General features: G+C 41.8%; 1 long non-coding RNA gene across 1 annotated transcript; it reads left to right on the forward strand.

Moving 5' to 3' along the window:
• The first annotated feature begins 866 nt into the window (after positions 1–866).
• On the forward strand, positions 867–23,536 carry LOC131481930 (uncharacterized). Its single transcript, XR_009246657.1, has 5 exons — positions 867–990; positions 16,776–16,837; positions 21,326–21,549; positions 22,255–22,358; positions 22,481–23,536. It is a non-coding gene; the product is annotated as an uncharacterized LOC131481930 (long non-coding RNA).
• Positions 23,537–23,973: the final 437 nt, after the last annotated feature.

The raw sequence follows: 23,973 nt of genomic DNA on the forward strand, positions 1-23,973 counted from the left end.
TAGAAAAGACAGATATGCCCCCGTTAAAATGAAACTGGACTTAATTAGATTAGAAACACAAGTCATATTTGAAGAAAGTAGATGAAGATTAAGTCTGGGTGTTGGTGGATGTATAGGAGTTCAATGGGCAGATGAGATGGGGGAAGACTGCCTGGGGGAGGATGAAATAAGGCATTTAAGGTAGCAGTGGGAGGTTATTCAAGAACATGGAGCATTGACAAGATGGTGAGAGCACTCAGATGGTCAAAAGTGAGATTTCTGAGGGCCAAGGCAGAATCTGATTCACAGCCAGATTTCAACAAACCTGCCATGCTATTATCCAAATTTCCTCCTAGGGAAAGTAGGGCATTTGGATTGTGTAGGGAGTGATATGCCAAGAGTATTTCAAATGGATTTGGAGCAGGGATGGCCCTTAACCTTGACTGAGTAAATGGGTGAATCAATTAGAACTGACGACTTCTTTAAAGTTTGGTGTATGGATGAGAAAGAAGTGGAGGAAGGTCATCTAATCTGCTTTCTGTGGTCACACTGCGAGACAGTGCAGGGGGAGCTTGGTCCACTCCAGAGCCATCATCATCACGGAGTGAACTTCAGGCTCCTGCAAAAAAAGAGCTTGAAGGTGAAGATTCCTCTGTACCTACACTGATGTAGAAGGTAGCTGTGCCAGTGTGACTGTTAGATTGTTAGCAACAGGTGAATTTTCTTTGCCTTTTCCTAATGTCTCATTTTTCAGCTTTCATCTTCCCATATTGAGTAACCCTGGACAGTTAGAGCCTTGCCAATACATTCCTGTCATCACGTGAGCATGCGAGGGCTGGGTGGTACACTGGAAAGTGCAAAGTTCTAGAGCCTAGAACCTTGAGTCTATGCCCTGCCTTACCACTCACTCGTTATCTGTGTGACTCTGGGCCAATGTTGAAAGCTTCTGAGTTCAGTTCCCTTTCCCATAAAGTTAGATGCTGAGTACCTGGCTTGCCTCACAGGATCCTTGTGAGTAACCAATGAAACACGAAAATGCTTTGTAAAAACTGCAAAGAACAACTCAAGAGTTTGCTATTGTTCTTTGGGAAGCTGTTTCTGATTGTCCTTAGTTCTGCTGTATCTTTCTCAGAATATGAAAAAGCTGCACTGAACCTTTGTCCTGTCCTGAGCTCACATCACAGGAGTGGAGGGCTGGCCAGGATGCAGAGACTGAAGATGGACTGAGGGTGTCTGTGGCTGATTTTATCCATTACTTGCTCTTCCTACCTGCAAAAGGAAGCAAATTGGTTGTTTACAATTATAGTTAAAATGTAGTAATAACTAAAACCACCTCATCCAAAGGTCACATATGTATGGTAGAAATAAGACTGATGGATGAAAACTACCAAAAGTAAGGTTTTCTTTTTCAATATTTATGAAAATTTCCACACAATTAGCATTTTTATTTTAAAAAGAAAGAGAGGAGGGGTTTCCGGGAGTGGCTATGGTGGCTCTTGGTAAATTGTGGAGGGTTCCTAATAGATTATGAACTATTGTAAATATATACACATATACATACATATATATGTATATATTTACATCTCATTGACTTTCAGAGTAAGAAGGTGTCAAAGATTGCTACAACCCCATCAGAAATTAACTCTTGTGCTCAATCCATGTAAGATTAATGTTTCTTCCTTAGATGTCAGGATAATTCACTTGTGAAGGGATCTGGATATGGAAATTTTTCTGTAAGTAGGAATGTGTATGTTTTCATTTCCTTTTGTATCTATTTTGAGAAGTTATTTACTAGGGTTTTGTCTGTTTCCTCTAAGTTTCAGACTTTCTGGCATAACACTTTTCATAGTTCCCTTTTCTTATTGGGCTAATGTCTGTGATGGCTTCTTTGTATTCTTGACACCGAAAAAACTTTCCAGCTCTGTTTTTCCTTCATGAGTCATGCCAGAGGGTTTTCAGTTTTGCCAGTCTGTTCAAGGAACTAACCTTTTGTTTCACTGATTCTCCTTATTATATATTTGTTTGATATTTTACTAATTTCTCCTCTTTGTTTTATTTTTCCTCCCAAGTTTTAGGAAGCTTATTTTGCTAATTTTTTTCCTGCTAAGGTTTTATAGTAGTTAGGTCATTTATCCTTAGGTTGTATTATTTGCCAGCATAATTTTTTAAGCGTAATTTTCATTGTTAACTTCTCCTGAGTTTTTGTAAGGTGTGTAATCAGTATTATTCAATCCAGTTATCTCCATTATCATTATTTTTTAATCCAAAGGTTATTGTCAACAATCATTTAATTTTCAAGCACATGAGTATTGCAAACATTTGTTGTAACTGATATATATATTAATTCCACTGTGGAAATGATTTCAAATTATTTTGACCCTTTGAAACTTGCACTTGCAAAGAACACGTATTTCATTTTGGCTGCTGTGTTCTATATGTTCATTGCATTGTTTATGTCTTCCTTATACTTACTAATTTTCCTGTTTCTTATATCACTCGTTGTTACAATACTAAAGTTTTTTTACATTGGAGTATAGACTTTTAGATCTATACATTCTTGCCTTATATATTTTGAAACCATGTTATTGAATGCATTCAAGTTTAGTAATTATATCATCTTGCTGAGTAAAATCTTTTATTATTATTAAAACTATCTGTTTCTAGTAATGATTTCTTAAAATTCACTTTGCCTAATTTTGTATAGCTATATCAACTTTCCTTTGGGTAGTGTTTGTATGTTATATCCTTTTTATCCTCTTGCTTTAAATATTTCTGTTTCCCTATATTTAAAATATAACTCTTAAAGCAGGTATGGCTTAGTTTGAATCTTTGTTTTAATTGCATGTGACAGTCTTTGTCTTCTAATGGTACTTAGCATTTTTACCTATATAAGTAATATATGCATTTGAGTTTATAACTCTATTTGAAAATTTGTTTTCTACCTGTTTCATCCTGTTCTATTTTCCTTCTTTTCTTTTAGATTCCTTTTTTTAAAAAAGATTCATTTTATTTTTATTGGAAAGTGAGATTTACAGAAAGAAGGAGAAACAGAGAGAAAGATCTTCCATTGGCTGGTTCATTCCCCCAACATGGCCACAACAGCTGAAACTGAGCTGATCCGAAGCCAGGAGCTTCTTCCAGGTCTCCAAGGTGGGTTCAGGGTCCCAAGGCTTTGGAGATCCTTGACAGCCTTCCCAAGTCATAAGCAGGGTGCTGAACGAGAAGTGGAACAGCTAGGATGTGAACTGGTGCCCACATGGGATCCTGGCTGATGCAAAGCAAGGTTTAATTACATGTTGGGTCCTCTTTTAGATTCTTTAAGTTCTAATTTTAGTATTATTTCATTTTTCCTCTCAGTTTGCTGATTATCTGTTTTATCACTGCTTTTAATGGCTAGCCTAACAATTAGCCATTAGACTCAAAGTTAAACGAGTACTTTTGTCATTTTACTGATAATGTCAGAATCTTAGATCATATTAATTTTATTTGTTATCTCCTGAATTTGGTGTTATTCTTTGTCTTGTGTAGGTGTATAAAGATAGTATAATAATTATAGCAGATATTCATGGGCATTTACTCACATATTTACCTTTTCCATTGTTCTTTGTTTGGTTTGGTTTTTACTTTCCAATTCTTTGGAGAAATTGTGATTCTTCTTACTGAGGAGCTTCCTTTAGGATTATATCCAGTGTAGGTTTGAATTGTCACAGGATCTTTTTGATCTAAAAGTCTTTTAACTTTGCCTTCACTTTTTAGGAAGCAACTTTTTAATGTGAAAGAATTTCAAAGTTATGAAAAAAACTGTAACAATAGTACAAAAAATTTATATACCCTTACCCAAATGTTAGCTTTTTACCACATTTGCTTCTCTATTTGCATATATTATTTCGAACCATTTTGAGAATAAATTTCAGACAAAATGTCCTAGTACTCATTACTATTTCAGTATGTAGCTCCGTAAAACATACCTACATATCCCAGTACAAACATCAAAATCCATAATCTCCATTAAAAACCCACCAACTGGGCTGACAGCATGTTGAGTCCAGGATACAAACCCAGGTCTTGTACTGCATTTAGTTTTCCTATCACTGTAGTTGGAAGGTATTCTTTCTTTCTTCGTTATCTTTCATGACACATATATTTTTGAAGATGGTAATACCATTATTACTTTACAGGTTATCTTTTAATTTTGAACAGTCCACTGTTTCCGAATGATTGAACTCGTTATGCCTATTAGTGAGAGAAATCATTGATGTCCATCGTGTGAAGAACCACATAATGTTAATATGTCCCATTTTTAGTGATTTCAAGTTTTGTCAGTTGGTTAAGATGGTGACTGCCAGGACCGAGTTGTGGCATTGGGTAAGGCAATGTCAACATCCCCAAGGGGTGTCAGCTTGGGTCTGGACTGCTCCCCTTCTGATCCAGTTCCCTGCTAGTGGCTTGGCAGAAGCAGTGGAAGACATCCAAAGTGCTTGGGTTCCTGCCACCCAAGTGGGAGACTTGGATAAGACTTGTTTCTGGCTTTGGCCTGATACAGAACTGGCTGCTGCAGTGATTTGGGGAGTTAACTGTAGGTATATGTAAGATTTCTCTCTGTTTCTTCCTCTCTCTGCAACAGTGACTTTCAAAATTAATTTATTAATTAATAAATAGTTGTAAAAAATTGTGACTGCAAAATTTGTACACTCTTAGATTAAGTAACAACTATTTTATGTAGCAAAGAATAAATCGTTTGTATTTATTAAGCAATAAATATTTTATGGCAATGCTTAGACTATGGAGATAGCTCATGTTCCATAAAGATGTGCTCATTAATGTTGGCATCTTTTGATGATTTTGCCTAAATTAATTATTACAATAAAAGTTGACAAATGAAAAACATTTTAACTTAGTTATTCTGCATTTCTTTAGTTGGTATTCTATTTTAGGATGAACTTTTCCCTCCTTTTCCATGTTTTATTGACTTGTGTCAATATGTATCCATGGATTCAAATTTTTTTTTATTTATTTTATTTTATTGTATAGTTGTTGACAATCTTTACATAGTTAATTATGGTTAACAAAAAAAGGTTCAGGGGATATAGGGAAGTGGGTAATACTATTATGTCCATATTGTTTCCATCGTGTATCTGAGGTAAAGGGGGATATTGAGGGAGAAGCCCCACCCGGTTTCCCGCCCACCCCAAGTCCCGGATGTGGGGCATGCTCTGAGATATTTGCTCAAGTGGTTTTAATAGTTCTCCAGTTACGAATTGCTGCCAGTTTCGCTCGATGAGGTCGTCCACTGATTGATATGGTCCATCATAAAGTCTCCGTTTGCCCCATATTTCGCTGCCAACATATAGCTGAGATGAATGATTGACCTGTTCTGTCTTCTGTCTTTTCCTGGTTAGAGTTCTGAGTCCAGCAGTTCAATTGGGGAGATCTCCAAAGAAACTTTGAGGTATTCCCAGACTAGATTCTTGTATGTTCTAGCAAGCACAGGGCTCGACACAGTCCATCATCCCGACATGGATTCAAATTTTACTCAGTGGATTGTTGTCTATGGCTGTCCTTACTAATTTTGATATTAGTGTTTTCCCTGAGTTGGCCACTGTTTAGAGCCCATGGATAGGTGAGGAGGGGAAGTCTTATCCCTCTGACCTTCATGTACTTTTGACCGCCTGCTTTCTTACCTTTTAGTATCTACAAGATGCTCCTAGTTTACCTTGCACTTTTATTTTCCTCTCCCTAGAATCCTCCATCTTTCAAGTAGGCTCAGGTTCCTCTTCGAGGAGGATGGTATTTTAAAACCCAAAATCTGAATCCTGGCTGTGATCCTTACTGAGATCACTGGTTCTAGACCTCCCTGATGGAAGAAGTTAGGAAATTCACCCACATGCCTACACATTCATGTCAGCCCATCACTATGTACACCCAAAGAATTCACATTGGTACCTCCAATTCCAATCTAACTTCTTCTCTCCATATTTAAAGCTTTTTTCTGTAGAAGTGAGAAATCAGGGGCCCATCACGTTCAATATGTTTATACAAAAACTTATGTATGCAGCCTCTATTCACCCATATGATATCTTCATGTGAGAAAAATTTGCTCCACTGTTCTAGAATGTATCATTTTGGAGTGTGAAGCCATAGGTCATGCTCCATTCACCCCTCAGCTGATTGCTGTTGTACAGTCAGCCCCATTAATAACCTGCAGCAGTCCTGTCAAGCTTAGAGTCTGTGCCCTTGACTTTTATCCCATAATTTTGAGTATAATTAAAATGAATGTACACCACTGACAGAAATGGTAGAAGTATCTAACAATTTGGGTCCAATAAACCATTTCTTTTTATTTTTACCTAACTGAAGTCTTATGTGTGGTTTCTGTAAAGTTAATTATATTTTTAGGAGTAGAGAGCTCAAGCAAAATGGATGTGTTATCCGGTTCTGCTAAGCCCTGGTGTTACTGCAGCTGGCACACGGCATGCCTTTGGGCTCAGAAAGTTTAGAAACGATAAAGTTATGGGGAAATCTCTGAAGGAAAAAGACATAACATCCAGTTTAGGAAGATGTGACATGTAAGGAAAGGAAGGATATAACACTAAATATATCAGTTGATAATATGTAGAAGAAAGTTGAAGAGATCATTTGGTCAATGAAGAATTCCAAGGAGATTGCACAATTTCTTAATTTCATCATTTGCTGATTTTCTGAAAAGGACTCAAATAAGGAGGAAGACATTTATTACACTCCAATTTGCCTATCATATCCTCCATGACACTTTCCCTTATGTCCATCAGTATATTCCCAAAGCCTCATTCCCAAATTGTGACAAGATTTGGATGTGAGGTGGCAAAGAAATGAGCATTGGTGGAGAGAAAGGTCACCCAGAGTTTGAGAAGGCACAGTGGCAAGAATAATAGTAGCTGACATCTTCTCACCCTCATCATATGCAAGTCTCTACAGGCTTGCCATGTGTTTGTTCATCCCCCTCACAAATGCACTATGAAGAAGGTACTATTTCTGCCACTCCTGAGTATAGAGGAGGGGGAAGAGTCAAAGAGTTGAGTATCCAGGATCACATGGATATTGAGTGTTCACATGTTTTCCTTGTTGTTGTTTTGTTTTTGTTTTTGTTTTTGTTTTGAGAGCAAGGAAGTGTTGGGACTCTAATAAGCATAGAATGCTGCTCCTATAATGGATGAGGGCACTGTGGTTTCCCATAACTACCTTCCCACTAGGAATCCCTAATTGTCTAGGAGTGAATTGGCTTTCAGAGTCTAACCAAGCATGAGTATGGGTGTTTAGTGAATTACAGGGGACATTTGCAGTGACAGAACCAGAGCTAGACTTAGATGCAGGCACCTTCAAAAAGGATACTCTAAATATTTGATATTTATTTAACAAATTCTATGAGAAACTGAAGCATAGAAACATGAGTCATGCCTCTTTCTTTATGTTAAAAAGAACGAAGGACTTCAGAGTAGGCATTTAGCCTAGTGATTGGGACCCTGGTTCCAGACTCCAGTTTCCTGCTAATGCAGACCCTGGAAGACCCGTGATTATGCTAGTGGTTGGACTCATACCACCCTACTTGGGAAAGCTGGATTAAGTTTCCAGTTCTTGACTTCAGACCCAGTCCTCTAGCTGTTAGGCCCATTTGAGGGATGAACTAGTTGGTGGAAGCTGGTTTTCTCTCTCCTTCCAAAATAAAAATAAATAAACAGCATTTTATATTTACTCATTGTATCATTTCAGTTTTGCTTATTTGGAATTTACAAAATATCGTGACTTTCAGAATCAGATAGCTCTTTAGGGAAGTATATTAAATGATTTAAAATTCCTGTAATACAATGAAGCTCTTCCAGTGAACAGCACTATACAATATAGTATTGATTTTTAATAGAATTTTTCTCCAAACATTTGTTTATTTTTCTTTTTTTTAAGACTTTTTAAAGATTTATTTATTTTTATTGGAAAGGCAGATATACAGAGAGGAGGAGAGACAGAGAGAGGAAGATCTTCCATCCAATGGTTCACTCGCCAAGTGGCCACAATGGCTGGAACTGAGCCAATCCTAAACCAGGAGCTTCTTCCAGGTCTCCCATGCGGGTGCAGGGTCCCAAGGCTTTGGGCCGTCCTCGACTGCTTTCCCAGGCCACAGGGAGGGAGCTGGATGGGAAGCAGGGCCACTGGGATTAGAACCAGCGCCCATATGGGATCCTCGCACGTTCATGTCAAGGACTTTAACTGCTGCACTATTGTGCCGGGCCCCATATATTTATTTTTATTGAAAAGGCATGTTTATAGAGAGAAGGAGAGACAAAGTTCTTCCATCCTCAGGTTCACCCCCCAAGTGGACACAAAAGCCATCAGGCTGAGCTGATCTGAAACCAGGAGCCAGGAGCTTCTTGCAGATCCCCCACACGGGTGCAGTGCCCTAAGGTTTTGGGCCATCCTCTATTGCTTTCCCAGGCCACAAGCAGGGAGCTGGATGGGAAGTGGAACAACTGGAACATGAATCAGCACCCATATGGGATTTTAATGACTAGGTTATTGCACCAGGCCCAGTATTGACTTGAAAATATTCAATAGATGCTCTGAATTGATGGTGTCTCTAGCAGTTGCACTGCAGTTTGCTTAAGCAAAAAACTGGCATATTCACTGTGGCTTAAATTAATTCTGGTTGTTGATATTCTTAAAATTCTTAAAATCCGTACTTCAGTGTGCACCTTTGTTGGTTTCAGCAGATCTAATTCCTATTTTGCCGGTAACTTAAGAGTCAGATGGGTAGCTGAGTTAACTGGTACCATATCTTCATGTATTCTAGTGGTGTTTTATCATCCCATTCATATTGGGATCTTAAGCAACTATACCTAGAATAGACTGTAGCAGGCTGTAGAGTCTGAATGTTAATCTCTTTTAATGGAGCTGTGAAAGATGAGTCTTTTCCTTAGAGATGGTTGGTAGTCTGAACAACCTTAATGAGTGTGGTGTGAAGATTTGAATATGTCCGTGGGAAGTCCATGTCCTGGCAACTCCCAAATTTATGTGTTATTCGTATGTTTGTGATAGGGCTTTAGGGAAGCAATTAGAATCTGATGATGTCATGGAGATAGGATGTGATGTCATCAGTGGCTTTAGGGGAAGAGCTGGAACTATCTGATTAGGTAACACTCTCAACCACAATACAATGCAGTAGAAGGCCAGTTAGATGATAGTACCATGTTCTAGGACTTTCTAGCCTCCAGGATCATGAGCCAAATAAACTTCCATTCCTTATAAATTACCCAGTTTTAGCATTCTGTTGTTAGAACAGAAAACAGACCATGACATGTGGCAAGCAGTGAACCACTGGGTTAGAGCTTGAATTTGAGCTTGTGACTTGTCTCTCCTAAAGAGAACAGTCCATGAGTCTGACGTTGTGTGTATATGCTCCAGAACATGAAGCAAGTGCCTAGGCAGTTCCCAAGCCCAGTTAAGTGTAGTGTGTACCATGATCATTTCATGCACCCAAACAGCTGATCTGAAGAGCTCACATAGCTTTACCTTCTGCAAAGTCATAATTTATGTGATAAATATGTGGGTGCCCACAGGCCAAAAATAGGGGAAGAAATGACTTTTCAAGTCATTGTTCTAGAAATATTGTGATTCTTTTTGAGATTTATTTGCTTCAAGCAGCCACCACCACCACCGCCACCACCATCATTATCACCATCATCCACATCACCAGCATCTCCACAAGTACTATTGTAAGAGCAGCAATTACTCCAACCTCTAATGTGTCAGCTTCTACTCAAACCACTCCCTGTGATTTCTTTCTTTGATTTTTTAGTACAACAGTGTGTAGCTTTCTTTTGAGTCTAGACATGCATTTTTAAAAAGTTTATGTCAACATTGACCACATTTATATGTTGGAAGTAGGGAGAAGAATCAACTAATTCTAGCTCAGCTTGACATGCTCTCAACAATCTGCTATAAAAAATTCATTTGTCCCATTCAATAAATATTGAGTACTAACCTCCTGTGAAGTAGGCACTGGTCTTGGTATTGGAGATAAAATGGGCAAAATGCCTTGCCTTCATGAAGCTTAGATTCCCATGGGACTCAGGACTTACTATGAGACAAGCCAGGACTTTGCGTATGTTGATTCATTGAATCATTGCCATCACCCTGAAAGCGCCAGTGTTATTTCTGTTTTACAGATGAGGAAACGGAGAGACACAGAGGTTAAGTCGCCTGCCCAAGGTCATGCTGGTAGCAAGCAATGGAGTTGGGATATAAACCCTAATTGTATGTTGTGAAGTTCATGGTCTCATCACTGTTTTGAGTGATCTTTTCTTTTACATTTTATTATTATTATTATCATTTTATGATACAGTTCCATAGGCTCCTGGTATTTCCCTTATCCCAGCCCCAATTCCCCTCCCCCCTCCTAGTTCCTCTATATCATTAATAAGGTATAGTTCTTCATAATACACAGTCATATGTCCATCTTTGCTGGCATGGACAATGGCAGAGAGTCCAGAATCCTATTGTCAAGATATAGTAAGCAGTTTCATTGTAAGTCCATCTTTGTCTGGAAGTAGAAATGCTTACTGCATTGTATCCTCAGATCTGGATGTTAGTCTCTGTTTCATAGCTGCTGTATATCCCCTCAAATGAAAAGTCATAATACAAAATGATCTCTCTGAATGTGGATCTGTGCCTGAAACATGATAGTTCTCAAAAGTGTTTTTGTTGAATAATGAATGATTGAGTGAGTGATCACATTGCACTGGTGATAATCTGCTGCTTGTGTAGTAGTCTTTAGTAGATCCTAAAGTCTAGTAGTAGATCCTAAAGTCTTTGAAAATAGGAACATTTTCTTGTTCTGCTTTCTTTTTCATTTCTTCATCAACATATTGGTTGCACATGATCTAACTTCATGGTGTTATAATATTTTTAGCTTTATTCCTGTTGTTGATTATGTTTTATGGCTTTTCATTTACGGGAATGTATAGTAACTGTGTAATAGAGACTATCATACCTATGCAGATGTGAAGGTATGGTGCAGTATGCATTTCCACTTCCAAATCAAAGATGGACTCCCAGGAAAATTGTTGGATATGTCTTGACAATAGGATGCTACAATGTCAGGATACACTTAAATAGCAGAATGATGGACTTATGACTGATTATGAAGGATTATACTACTATAATGACATGGGGAAAATCAGCTGGGGAGAGGATATTTGGGGAAGACATAGGTGAAATCCCCCAGCCTATGGAATTGTATCATAAAATTTTAAAAAGTGGAAGGAAAATAAAAAAGAAGGAAAATAGGAATATTTTCTTGACTTTAGTGCCAAGAACTTAGAACCTGTATGGGGTATTTGCTCCGTCAAATCTCAAACGCTGCAATGAGTGAACTGCCACATGGTTCTTAAAACAATAGTGGTTGTCAACTGTGGTGTACCTAAGAATCATGTCCTTGGGCCCAGCACAGTGGCCTAGTGTCGGGCTGACATTCTCGCCTCTCACACACCGGGATCCCATATGGGCGCTGACTTGTGTCCCAGCTGCTTCACTTCCCCATTCAACTCCCTGTCTGTGGCCTGGGAAAGCAGTAGAGGATGGCTCAAAGCCTTGGGACCGTGCATCCACATGGGAAACCTGCAAGAGGCTCCTGGCTCCTTGCTTCAGAACGGCTCAGCTCCAGCCATTGTGAGCACTTGGGAAGTGAGCCAGTGGATGGAATATCTTTCTCTTGGTCTCTCCTTCTCCATGTAATTCTGACTTTCCATAAAATAAATAAATCACAAAAATAAAGAATCATGTACATGAGAGTCTGGAAAAGGAAGCCTCTGCATATGAGGTCTACATCGCCTTCAGGTTACACTTAGAAGTAGGGTGAGCTATCTGGAATAATTGGGGCAACCTGTAATGTTCTCCATCAGGACTGTGCACAGAGGGCCCCCGAGGTGTTTGTGTTGATAGGAGGGAGGGTAGGAGGCCACACTGAGTTAGTGGTCATCCAGAAGAGCAACCTTAAGGGATCCTAAAGCTTACTCAGAAAGATGGAGCCATAGCTTTGAGACCGATAGAATATAGGGACACACAGCCAGAAGACACCTCTCTTGGAAAGCTGAAATACTCTGAGGATGATACAGTTCCTTCTTTCGAGGAGATTGTGGTTGTAGGGAAGATGGAAAGCCCCCGAAACTGTACTCATGAAGCTTATATTTAAGGACAAGCCAGCGGAAAAAAAACATAAGCAACTTACACGACCACAGAGAAGTTTATATTTCTGATGCCAAAACGAAGACCAGAGGGAGCAGACTGGTGTACACCCCTCTGACAGACTGAAGTTGTCATCGTCACAGAAACCACAGAGTGACTAATGCCCAGCTCAATTTCCTGATGACCTTTCCTCTTTGTCTTCCTTTCGCTTTTATCTGAGTGCTGGAATCCAGTCTTTCTCCCCTCTTGATTTCCCCCAACCACAACGAGGTGGGAGTAAATGTCATTGCCCTCTGCACCAAGTTTTTGTCTGCCTTTGCACTTGAACCCTCCTGCCCAAGCCCTGGGCGTGCTGTCCCCTTTGGTCATTTGCATCAGCCTCTTCAAATGATCATCCAGGCTCTGCTCTACTCATCTATCTCACAACTGCCAAGTCAACCGCCTAAAAAGTCCATGATGTGGTCAGTATTTTGGTGCAATGTCTTAAGCTGCTGTCAGCAGCCCATTATTGCAGTAGCAGTTCCAGTCCTGTCCGCTCCACTTCTGATCCATCTCCCTGCTAATATGTCTAGAAATGCAATGGAAGATGACCCAAGTGCTTGGGTCCCTGCACCCACACGGGATTTCTGGCTTTGGCCTGGCCTGGTCCCAGCTGTTGCATCTATTTAAGAACTGAACCAGCAGTTAAAAGATGTCTTTCTCTTTCTGCCATTTGAATGATATAAATATTTAAAACAAATAAAGGACTTTTACTCCTGACTCACTGCCCTTGACAGCTTCTAAAATAGTTAAAATGCTTCAGTTTGACATTCAATACTCGAGGTCAGCTTAAATCTTTCCCCCTAAGACAACTGCTTCATTTCATTTGAACGTTTTCATTTTAAATTGTAAGCCTTCAAAGCACTCTAAAGGGAGGACTTTCAGATAAATATCTCTTTATGAGAACTAGTGCCGCAGAGATACCACTTTATTTTATTTTATATTTAAAATTATTTTTCTTGATACAGTTCCATAGGCAGAAGAATTCACCTTCCCCATTCTCCCCCATTGTTCCCTCTGTATTATTGCAATAGTCACAAGTTCAGCATTCTGCTATTTAAACATAGTATGGCATTGTAGGTATAAACAGTAATAGTCTAGTATTCTGTTGTCAAGGCATATTTCACAGTTTCATACCACTTTCTTTTCTTTTTCTTTTTCTTTTAATTGGAAAGCCAGATATACAGAGAGGAGAGACAGAGAAGAAGATCTTTCATCTGTTGATTCATTCCCCAAATCAATCCGAAGCCATGAGCCCAGAGCCTGCTCCAGTCGTCCCACACTGCAGGGTCCCAAGGCTTTGGGTCGTCCTCAACTGCCTTTCCAGGCCACAAGCAGAGAGCTGGATTGGAAGCATGGCCACCAGGATTGGAACTGGCACCCATATGGGATCCCGGGGCGTTCAAGGCAAGGACTTTAGCCAGGAGGCTACAATGCTGGCCCTTCATATCGCTTTAATTGAAGTGCTTTCACATTCAAGGCCAATAACAAGCTCCTCACACTCCACCCCTTCAATTTTGTCTTTTGCGATCAAGACTATTTTTCTAAGGACCAGCATTGTGGCATAGGGGACAAAGCCACAAGTTAAGATGGCAGCATCCCATATGGATGCGAGTTCATGTCCTTGCTGCTTCACTTCTGATCCAGCTACCTGATAATGTGTCTGGGGACAACAACAGAAGATGCTTCAAGTGTTTAGGGTCTGACATGCATGTGGGAGACATGGATGAAACTCCTGTCTCATGGCTTCAGTCTGGTCCAGTGCTTATTATTGTGGACAGCTGAGGAGTGAACAGGTAGACAGATTATTTCCTCTCTCTCTCTTTGTGTGTGTGTGCCCCTATCTTTAAAACTCTGACTTATAAAATAAGTACTTTTTATTAAAAGAAAACAATTTGGGGTTGCTATTGTGGCATAATGGGTTAAGCTATTGCTTGCGATGCCAACACCCATATGGGAACCCGTCTGACCCAGCTTCCTGTTAATGTGCTTAGGAAAGTAGTAAAAGATGGCCCAGGTCCAGATAAAACTCTGACTCCTGGTTTCTGCTGGCTCAGCTCTGGTCATTTATGGAGTAAACTAACAGGTAAAAGAGCTCTTTCTCCTTCTCTCTTACTCTCTTACTCTCTCACTCTCTCTCTCTCTCTCTCTCTCTGCAATGGCTTGTATAACTGTGTGTGTGTGTGTGTGTGTGTGTGTGTGTGTGTGTAAAACCCTGTATTTCAAATAGATAAATCTTTTTAAAATGATTTAAAATAAAAAAATAAAAATACTAGTTTTCTAGCTTATCAAAGATCCATGAGGTTTTTGGATTCCCTTTTAGTTCCCACAAGTGAGAGCCAAGAAGTTAGTTGTGAGAAAGGTTGACCTGACGCCAAGGATCAAGTGTGGCTGAGGTGCTGGATGTGAGATCTGTCCTACTACAATTTGCAAAGAGTCCTAACTCTCCCACCTATGCTCACCACTGGATGGGGTTGTAGGTAGGGTGCTTGTGTACTTGGATTTAAAGTAAACAGTTCTAATGTTCACTCTCCTGTAATCTTGGCATCTTGCCTCATTTCTCTGACTTTGTCATAAAATGGAGAGGCGTCGTTATATTCCCCACCCTCTTCATACTGCTGTTAAGATTCAAAAATACTAAATTTGAAGTAACTTACAACTATGTTTTGTGGAAATGTCATTATTTCTTGTCTTGTTTACTAGGTCCTCTGTAACAGTTTAGCATCAACTCAACTAGGTGCTTATTCTAGGTGCTTACATCTCTGGGGACTGAAAACCCAAACTCCAGGGCTTTGTAGACACCAGCTCCCGCCCAGGTCCTAAGGAAACATTCTTTCTCATCACTTCCTCAGGCGTGGTGTTGGCTGGCAATTTTTGGCATTCCCTGGCTTGTAACTGCATCATCCCAGTCTTTGCTTTCATCATCATGTGGTGCCCTCATTCTGAGTCGACTTTCTCTTCTTAAAAAAACATTAGTCATTGGATAACAGCCCACCCTCATCCTGCATGATGTCATCTCAACTTCTTAGATCTACGGAGATCCTATTTTCCAAATAAGGCCACATTTTGAGGTTTCTGGCGAACATGAATTTGGGGGAGATACTAGATACCAAAGGATGCCTGCTACTGAGTCTGCTGTAAGCACTCAACAATGCAGACTATTGGCATGGTCCTACTGTAGAAACTGAGTCAAGGACAGTGGTTTCCACTGCTCCTGCTGTCACAGGACTGGCTTGTCCACATGCATGAGCTCCTCTCTACTCCGTCCTTCACCTCCACATTCTTGACCCTTCTCTCCCCGCTCAAGGAATGCTGAAGTTACCATCAGTCTATAATTCTCCTCTCAAGGGAAAAGATTTATATATGAAATATTTATGATTTTGTGTCTGCACAAAGAGGGTAAGAGAAGGTGCTGATGAGCAAAGTGCCTCACTAAAGTGATCTGGAGAAGCATAATCTTAAGGGTCCAGGTGGTCTATGCAAAAAGACTTCTGGGTCAAAATTAACTATACCTGCGATTGAACACATACTTGACAGTTCAGCTGGGACCTTGTTGTATATCAATTCAGGCAGTGAAGGTAGGGAAGGATTTAGGGGGAATGGGAAGAAGTAGTCAGCGGCATGAAAAATGGACTAATGAGTCATAGGAAAGAGGCATAGGAAGTGGCTTGGAAGGAAGGATAGCAGATGCTCAGGGTCTTGTCCTAGCTCTGCCACTGGCTCTGTGTGTAAGTGGCGGCCAATCCCTTCCCCTGTCAGGATCTCAGCTTCCACAAATGAGATGAGGATTAAACCATTGAAGTTTTGGGATCCTCCCACCCATTGAAGGGCTTGAAGAAGGGAAGGAGGTAAGAAGAGCCAAAGAAGAGCTTAGTCCCTATCTAAATTACCTGCCTCTTCCACCACTTACAAGTTTGGTATGCTGGAAAAGGTTTGGAAATGGAAGGTGGTGATAGCATACAACAACGAGTATGTACTTCAAGCCACAGAACAACATTCTTAAAAATGGTTCAAATGGGGCTGGTGCTGTGGCATAGTAGCCTAACCCTCCACCTGTGATACCAGCATCCCACATGGGCACCAGTTCCAGTCCCAGCTGCTCCACTTCCAATCCAGCTCCCTGCTTGTGGCCTGGGAAATCAGCGGAGGATGGCTTGAGTTCTTGGACCCCTGCACCCGCATGGGAGACCCACACGAGGCTCCAGGCTCCAGTCTCCTGGCTTCAGATTGGCTCAGCTCCAGCCTTTGCTGCCATTTGGGGCATGAACCCAGCAGATGGAAGACTTCTCTCTCTCCCTGTCTTCCCTTCTCTCTTTAACTGTGCCTTTCAAATAAAGATAAAATAAATCTTTAAAAATGGATCAAATGGTAAGTTTTGTGCAATGCATGTTTTATAACTACAACAACAACAAAATAAGCAGCAAAAAGCCATACATTCATGGCAAGCTATTTCACAAATAGAAACTCCTCTCCTTTAAGTTTCACAAATGAGCATCACGTGACTCTGTGAGGCAGACCAGGTGAAAGTCTTTATTGCTGTATTACAGATCAGCGTGCTGAGATGGGAAGATGCTGCCAACTCCTGCCTGTATGTACTATGTCATCTCTGGTAAGTTACAGTGACTGCCTCTTAGTTTAACATCTCACTCCAACAATGGGGATGTGACTCTGGACTCCGCATCACCCAACACGGTGCCAAGCATTATGGGTGCTGTGGTATTAGTTCTTGATAGTGGCTAATTTAACCAATGTATGTTTATGCAGCATAGTCCCCTGTTGCCTGTCTGTGTCAGACTCTCCTCTAGCCTCCCCAGGTTCAGCAGCAACTAGAACAGACCTGGTCACTTCATGAAGGAGTTCAGAATCTCATGAGAAGATTAACACTTGACCATAAGTTCCAACGTGCAGTGAACAGGCACAAGCATGTGATGTGCCTCAGAGGAAAGGGAAGGCTCCCAAGGTGGGGTGTTTCTATCTGTGTGCCAACTCATTGGTTGGAAGCAGAAGTCTTGATGACAGCATTGGCTTAGAAGCGTCACATGCTCGGCCTGTTAATGGTGTTGACCAGGTCTGTGGTGTGCTTGTGTCTCCACTTCCCTTTGTGTGGGCAGTGGAAGATCATGTGCCCTTGATGTCAACCCAGGATTCCTGGGACTCACTGTGTGATCATACAGTGCAAATGAGTGTCAGGTTCAGCTTTTGACCCCGTCTGCAGGCGTCACTGCACGTCTCTGATTGTTTCTGCTCCAGACCATCAGCGTAAGCCATTTGACTTTCACTGTCCCTGCATGGACTCAGTTAAATCTCACAGGTTAGAAAAAGAGGTGTGTCCTTTGTTTGTTTGTTTGTTTGTTCCTTCTTTGTTGTTAATTCCTTTAAAAAAATCAAAGCATAGAGAAACACTAAGCATTTAGAAAGAGACAGTCAATCAATATACATTATTCTCCAAACATTGTAGAAAATTCAAGGAAATTACAAAGTGCCTCCTAAAGACCTCTTCAGAGAGCTGTATGCCTGCCCTTCAGAGAGAAAGTTTCCTCTTGGCACATAAAGAAGTCAAATTAGGCCCAGAAGAGACTATCCTTGCTGCAGTATGAATGTCAAACAATCTTCTGTAAAATAGCTTTCTCTCTCTCTCTCTCTCTCTGTGTGTGTGTGTGTGTGTGTGTGTGTGTGTGTGTGCGCGTGCGCTCTGGAGAGAACACAGGTTGTCAGGAATGCCCAGGCAAGGTACAGTGAGATAGTTTGGCAGGGCGGGGGTGAGGAGGGAGGTCACGAGAGCTGATATTTGTTTCAGGTCTGAGTGCAGTAAAGATGTCTGCTTGCTCCGTTTGGGGTCAAGACAAATTTTCACTTCAAAGTGCACCAGCAGCTCAGAGCTGCCAAAGCATGGCAGTCAGACAGCATCTGAGAACCTGGAGCAAGGCTGGGCAGGGGGGGGGGGGCCCACCTGGAGACTGCCCCTTCACTCCCAAGTGCAGGATGAGCTCCTGCCACCCACCACTGCCAGCTGTCCCAGAGGACCACCCTCTCAGAGGCTATTTACAAACAAGCTCCAGGCCATCAGCCTTCAGCGCCCAGAGAAAAGGGCAGGCTCTAGGAAGTGAAACGGAAGGGGTTTCACAATCATGAATCAGACTGAAGTTAACCTTTTCTGTGGCTGAGTCCCATGATTCCACCTCAGGCTGGGCCAATAGGCTGCAGCCTCCTTGTGGGAGGGGAGCAGAGCTGAGCCCAGCACCTAGGAGTTGGTCACAGCACTCACAGCCTCCTGCGTGTTAGAAGCTGCAGCCAGATGTGAACCTGGCAGTCCAGGTTCAGGGTTTCTGCATGATCTAGACACATTCTACAGTGTCTGCTCACATGGCAAGAATTTTTTTCTGGGTCAACACAGAGGTCCAATTCCCTAACAGCCAAGGGGTAAAGCAAGTGTCGTGTATTCCAGCGAAATGCAATAGCAAGTAGCATTGTTCAGAGAATGGCTCACAATATGATGTGCCCATTTTCCATGAGTGTATTCTTGGGCAAATTACTTACTTACAGTGAGCCTCAGTTTTGTCATCTGTAAAATAGGAAAAATACCATATTTCATAGGTAATATAAGTAATCTAGAGCATGTGCAGGGATCACCGCAAAGATTAGCACTGGGCCTCAACAACTGATGCACTGAAAATCTGACAGCAATACGAGAGACAGGCATGGAGATGTCTCCTGGGTGTGACCACTTGAGAGAGACAAGACACATTCCTCTTGGACTTAGGAGATCATGCCAGACCAGGAAATTGATTGGTAAAACCAGACCCAAGAGAACGGAATTTGAACTCGGAAGCCCTTTGTTGTTCAGAGACGGTTTCTGTCAGGCCCCACGAGTGCTGAAGATCAAGCCATACTCCTCTGCTGGAGTTGGTGCTGCTGGAGACAGTGTATTTGGGTCAGTCCTTGGAATTCCTTGGAACAGGTCAGCCACCTTCTGGTTGACAGGTGATCCTCCTTGAACCCTTGCCAAACTGAGCTAAGTATGACCCCATCTGAGAGACAGCTCTGGTCACCTAGTGGACTAAAGGATACTAAGGCATCGTAAGCACTCCAGACGTTCATCTAGACACCGGATATAGAGTAGTCAGTGTGGAGACTGAATGCCTGCTCCCCGTGGGCTTACATTGCAGTGGGGAAGACAGACGATAAGCAAGAATGTAATATAATGTGACATGATATGTAACACTAGATGATGTATAAAGCAGCTCTATGCAGAAAGACAAGTCACCGGGGAGACCAGAGATGCCTCTCTCAGGAAGTGACGTTTGAGCAGACTCCCTGGTTGCGTGCATATGAATCTCTAGGGCAAAGTGTTCCATGCTGGTGGAATGATGAGCACAGACTTCCTAGGCAGGCCAATGATAGGTGGGCTCTACAGCCAAAGGTACTGGAGCAGAGTAGCTGGGAGGAAATGAAGTTGAGAGGTAGCAGGAGGCCAGGTCAGCCAGGGCCTTGCAAGTCCTGGTGAAGCCTGTGAAGTTCTTTCTGAATGAGACAGGAAACTATGTGAGGACTTTATGACTGATATAATGAATATCTTGAAATCATGACTCTGGCTGCCACAAGGAGAATAAGGTGAGAAAGGGGTGAGGATAGTGAGATTCTTTTGTGGAATTCAGACAAGGAATGCTTATGGGTTATAGTGGGGTGGTTTTGGTGAAGATTTTTTAACAAATGGTTGTACTCAGGGTATATTTGGAAGAAGGGAGGTAATGGTACTTGAGTGACGATCCCGCCACACTCTTCAATCTGCACACTTGAACAGAGTTGTCATTCACTGAGATGAGAAGCAGAGAAGGGACAGGTGGAGGGCTTGGAGATCCTAGATCAAGCACAAGATGGCTGTCAGTCACCTCCATGCAGTGGCTGTGTGGTCTTTGGAACATCACAGGGGTAGCATGACCTTCCAGAGGCCTCACTTGTCCAATTCAGTGCAGCCTGGGCTCTGAAGGTTGGTGCAGTGGGGATCCCATGGAAGGTGTGCCCTGCCTGCCATTCCTGAGAAGAACACAGACTCAGACTGGAAGAAGCTCTGAGTTAGATTCCATTAGAGAGATGTTCGGTCCGGGGCTTGGATTTGAATGTTTTTGTGTTTAAATAAAGCAGGGAAATGGCATTAGGCATAGCGATGAAGACTCCACGTGGGACACCTGCCTTCAGCATCAGAGTGCCTGTGTTTGAGTTCTGAGTATGCTCTTGATTCTAGCTTTCTGGCAACAAAGGCAGCAGCTGATGGCCCTCTCACACACGTGGGAGACCCAGATTTAGATGCTGGTTCCTGGCTTTGGCCACTGCGCTGCTGTTGAGGGCGTCTGGAGAGTGAAGTATCAGATGGGAGATTTCTGTCTGTCTCTCTGTGTCTCTAATAGAAATAAAAACTTTTTAAAAGGGGTGGTGGGGCACTTGAGTCCCTACAGTGGCTTACACTGCTCAGTAAATGCTTGCCAAATCTCTTATCAGTTTATTCTATAAGGTAGGAAAGGCCACCTTCATTTTGGAGATGAGCAGTTCAGAGAAGCGCAACGGCTTGCCTGAGATTACACAGCTAACTGACGCGGCACCCCTCAGATTATTTCCATCTTGTGGTTATTATGGAGCAGTTACAGAGCAGTCCATCCTAGCCAATCAGATATACCTAACGTGGGTCTAAAATGGCCTCTGGGTCTCCTGTTAACTACCAGCGGCCTGGGTCCTGGGCCTCCTGTTAACCACGGATGGCCCCCACCCGCAGGGATTCCTCTCCAGTGAGAACCTTCTGTGGCTGCTTCGCTTCCTTGGCAACCAGGCTGCTCGAGAGCTTCACCCCCCAACTCCTGTCTCTCTTCACAAATTCCTTTTTATCAATGGTTCATTTGCATTCAAAGGGGTTTTCATGCCAAACAATATTTTTGGGAACATTTTACAACTCCTGTTGTTAAAGTTCTAAGAGAAGCTGCTTCACAAAGGCCCAGAGCCTTTCTCCATTGGATCATTTCAAAACACAACTTGGAGAGACTAGTTTTTCAATGTGAATTTCAGTGAAGCCTAAAGATATAAACTAGTTGTGACTGTGTCTACGCAGTGCAAAACAGCTGCATGAGAAACAAAAAGGGAAGCTCGTGCGGTGTCCATACTGAGGAAAAGGCCAGCTCTGACTTCTTGTAGACACTGTGAGCGAAGACCCTGGGAACGCTCAAGCTGGCTCCTGGTCTCCTGTCAATCATATTTGCCTACTGGGGGAGTGTCCAGGCCAGAGGACTTGAAGAAAGAGGTCCAGAGGTCAGCTTTGACTTTGGTGCTTCTAAGGTATGCGATCTTATCAACTTTCAGTTTCCTCATATGTGAAATGGATATGCTAACACCTAAGAAGTTTATTTGGGATTAATAAAGCACATTATTGAACTGGACAGAGGTCATGTTATATTTTTCTGTGCATCTCTAGTTCCAAGCATGGACATGTAATAGGAACTAGATATAACTTTGCTGAACAACTTACAAATGGTTATACTGCAGGCCATGCTATAGCTATAGCACCTATTATTTATAGATCTGTATCTGTTTGCCAATTCCCTCAGGTAACTCAGCAAATTCACCATTTCTAGAACATGAGGACACACAACCCAGAAGAAAATATTTACTAAATACATGAAAGGTACTATGCTAGGCATGAATAATAGTTTTTTTCCTTGTTAGCCCATAAAGGGGAACAGCCTAGCTTTTGTTCTATTTGAAGCACCTGTTTGTAATCCATGTCGTAAATATTTTCATGACTATTGCTTAGTAGTCAATGAGTTTCTTTGTTGGCATAGAATTTAAGATATTTCCCTAATAAGGACACCCAGTGTTAAAGCAATGAATTTCTATAGCTATGCAGTTCAGAGAGTTACCTAGGAGATGAAAAGCTAATCTGTCTGGAATTTCTGCCCTTGAGACGAAAGATACTATAAATTTGCTCTGGAGGAAAATAATCATGGTAAGCAACTTAATTTCTCCAATCTCGTTTCCAAGCAGATGTCGCCGTGTTTTAGCCTGGAATTCATCATCTCTCTGATACATCAACATTGACATATTACATCTTCATCGCTTATTATAGAAAATGGAAATGAAACCAGAATGTGAGCATGTTGAATGAATTGGACTCCCCAAAGATTTTTTGGGGGGAGCGGGGAGGAGAAGAAAGCCACCTCCTACTTGCCTTGCCTTTTACATTTGAATTTCTTGTTTCCTTCATGTTTAGATTGCACTTTGAGAAGTCCATCTGGAAGTTCACTTTTTTATATTTTGCAAATGCAAACAGAGCTTATTATCAAAAGACAAACCCTCTGAGGAAGAAGAGAAACAGTTGGAAAGGTGGGGGTGGGAGGAAGCAAGGAGAGAATCACTGAAAACAAATCCCATGACAGTGTTTAAGGTGAAATTGGAGAGATTAAACTCCACTTATTTTTTGCTTGATTTGCCAGTCTGCTAGTTTGGCTGACTGTGAATATGTTCAGCCGCTCACTCCCTATCTATTAAGCTCTCCGTGGAAAGGATGAGTTTGGATAGGTGTCAACAGCTGCAAATGTCACCAATCCCGTAATACCTTTGTAGTACTGTTATCTGAATAGCCTTGCACAGTCTGCCTGAAGACTCTAGTCACCCCACAGTGGACACCAGAACACTTCTTCCCTTATTTTGGCCCCAGAAAAACATGCCTAAGGTTTCGGGATCCTATTATTTGCTGAGAGAATCATGTTCTCCTTGAGTTCGTTACAAAGTCACTCTGGTCCTTGGAGATTAGAAGTTTAACTGCACAAGGCCATACCTCACTGAGTTCTCTTCATTTGGACTTCCCACCCGTTTCTGTTGTAGCCAACTTAATCGCCTTCAGGACTATCAAGTCAGCCATCAGACAAGGTGGTCTTTATTTCCTTCCACACGGTACAGAGATTAAAGCTGCTTGATTTTTCTCATATATTCCCTGGCACATCGACCACAGACTCAGCTGTTAATGTTTACAACTTCGCCCAAACTTGCAGGTCCTTTGGTCTAACAACCCATCTTATCGTACAGTTCCAGTGGTTAATGCTGTCTTGGCCATAACAGGTGTTGGAATAAGCAGTAGCACTCCAGAACTTCTTTGCAAATTTGGGACTGGGGAAGAGAAAAACCAGTTCCCTTCAGTGTCCAGGGAGAACAGTCAAACTAGACACTGAGGCATATGGAAATCACAGTGTGGGCCTGGTATGGTAGCCTAAAAGCTGAAGTCCTCCTCTTGCATGTGCTGGAATCCCATATGGGCTCCAGTTCATGTCCTGGCTGTTCCACTTGCTATCCTGCTCCCTGCGTGTGGCCTGGGAAAGCAGTTGAGGACATCCCAAAGCCTTGGGACCCTGTACCCAAGTGAGAGACCCAGAGAAGGTGCCTGGATCTAGACAATATGTGAGGGTCTTCAAGTATCTGAAGGAATCAGTGTTTCCAAAACCTTCAGTGTCAGTCGAAAGAAAGAAATACATACTGACTCAGATCTGTCAATCACTGAAACAAATTTCTTGAAGAAGAATGTCTCTGTTTTGTTATGAACTCTGATCTACTCATTTCTATAATGTTACCCTTTCTTCTTTTACCCTATTTTAATCATCAAATATAATGCTAATGTAATCCAAAAATTGATTTTAGGGTTTAGGGCCCAGTAATGAAAAATATTGATGTAGAAGGTATACCCAGTCCCCAAGAATGGAATTAGGGCTT

This window comes from Ochotona princeps, chromosome 14, assembly GCF_030435755.1.
Source record: "Ochotona princeps isolate mOchPri1 chromosome 14, mOchPri1.hap1, whole genome shotgun sequence".
NCBI lineage: Eukaryota > Metazoa > Chordata > Mammalia > Lagomorpha > Ochotonidae > Ochotona > Ochotona princeps.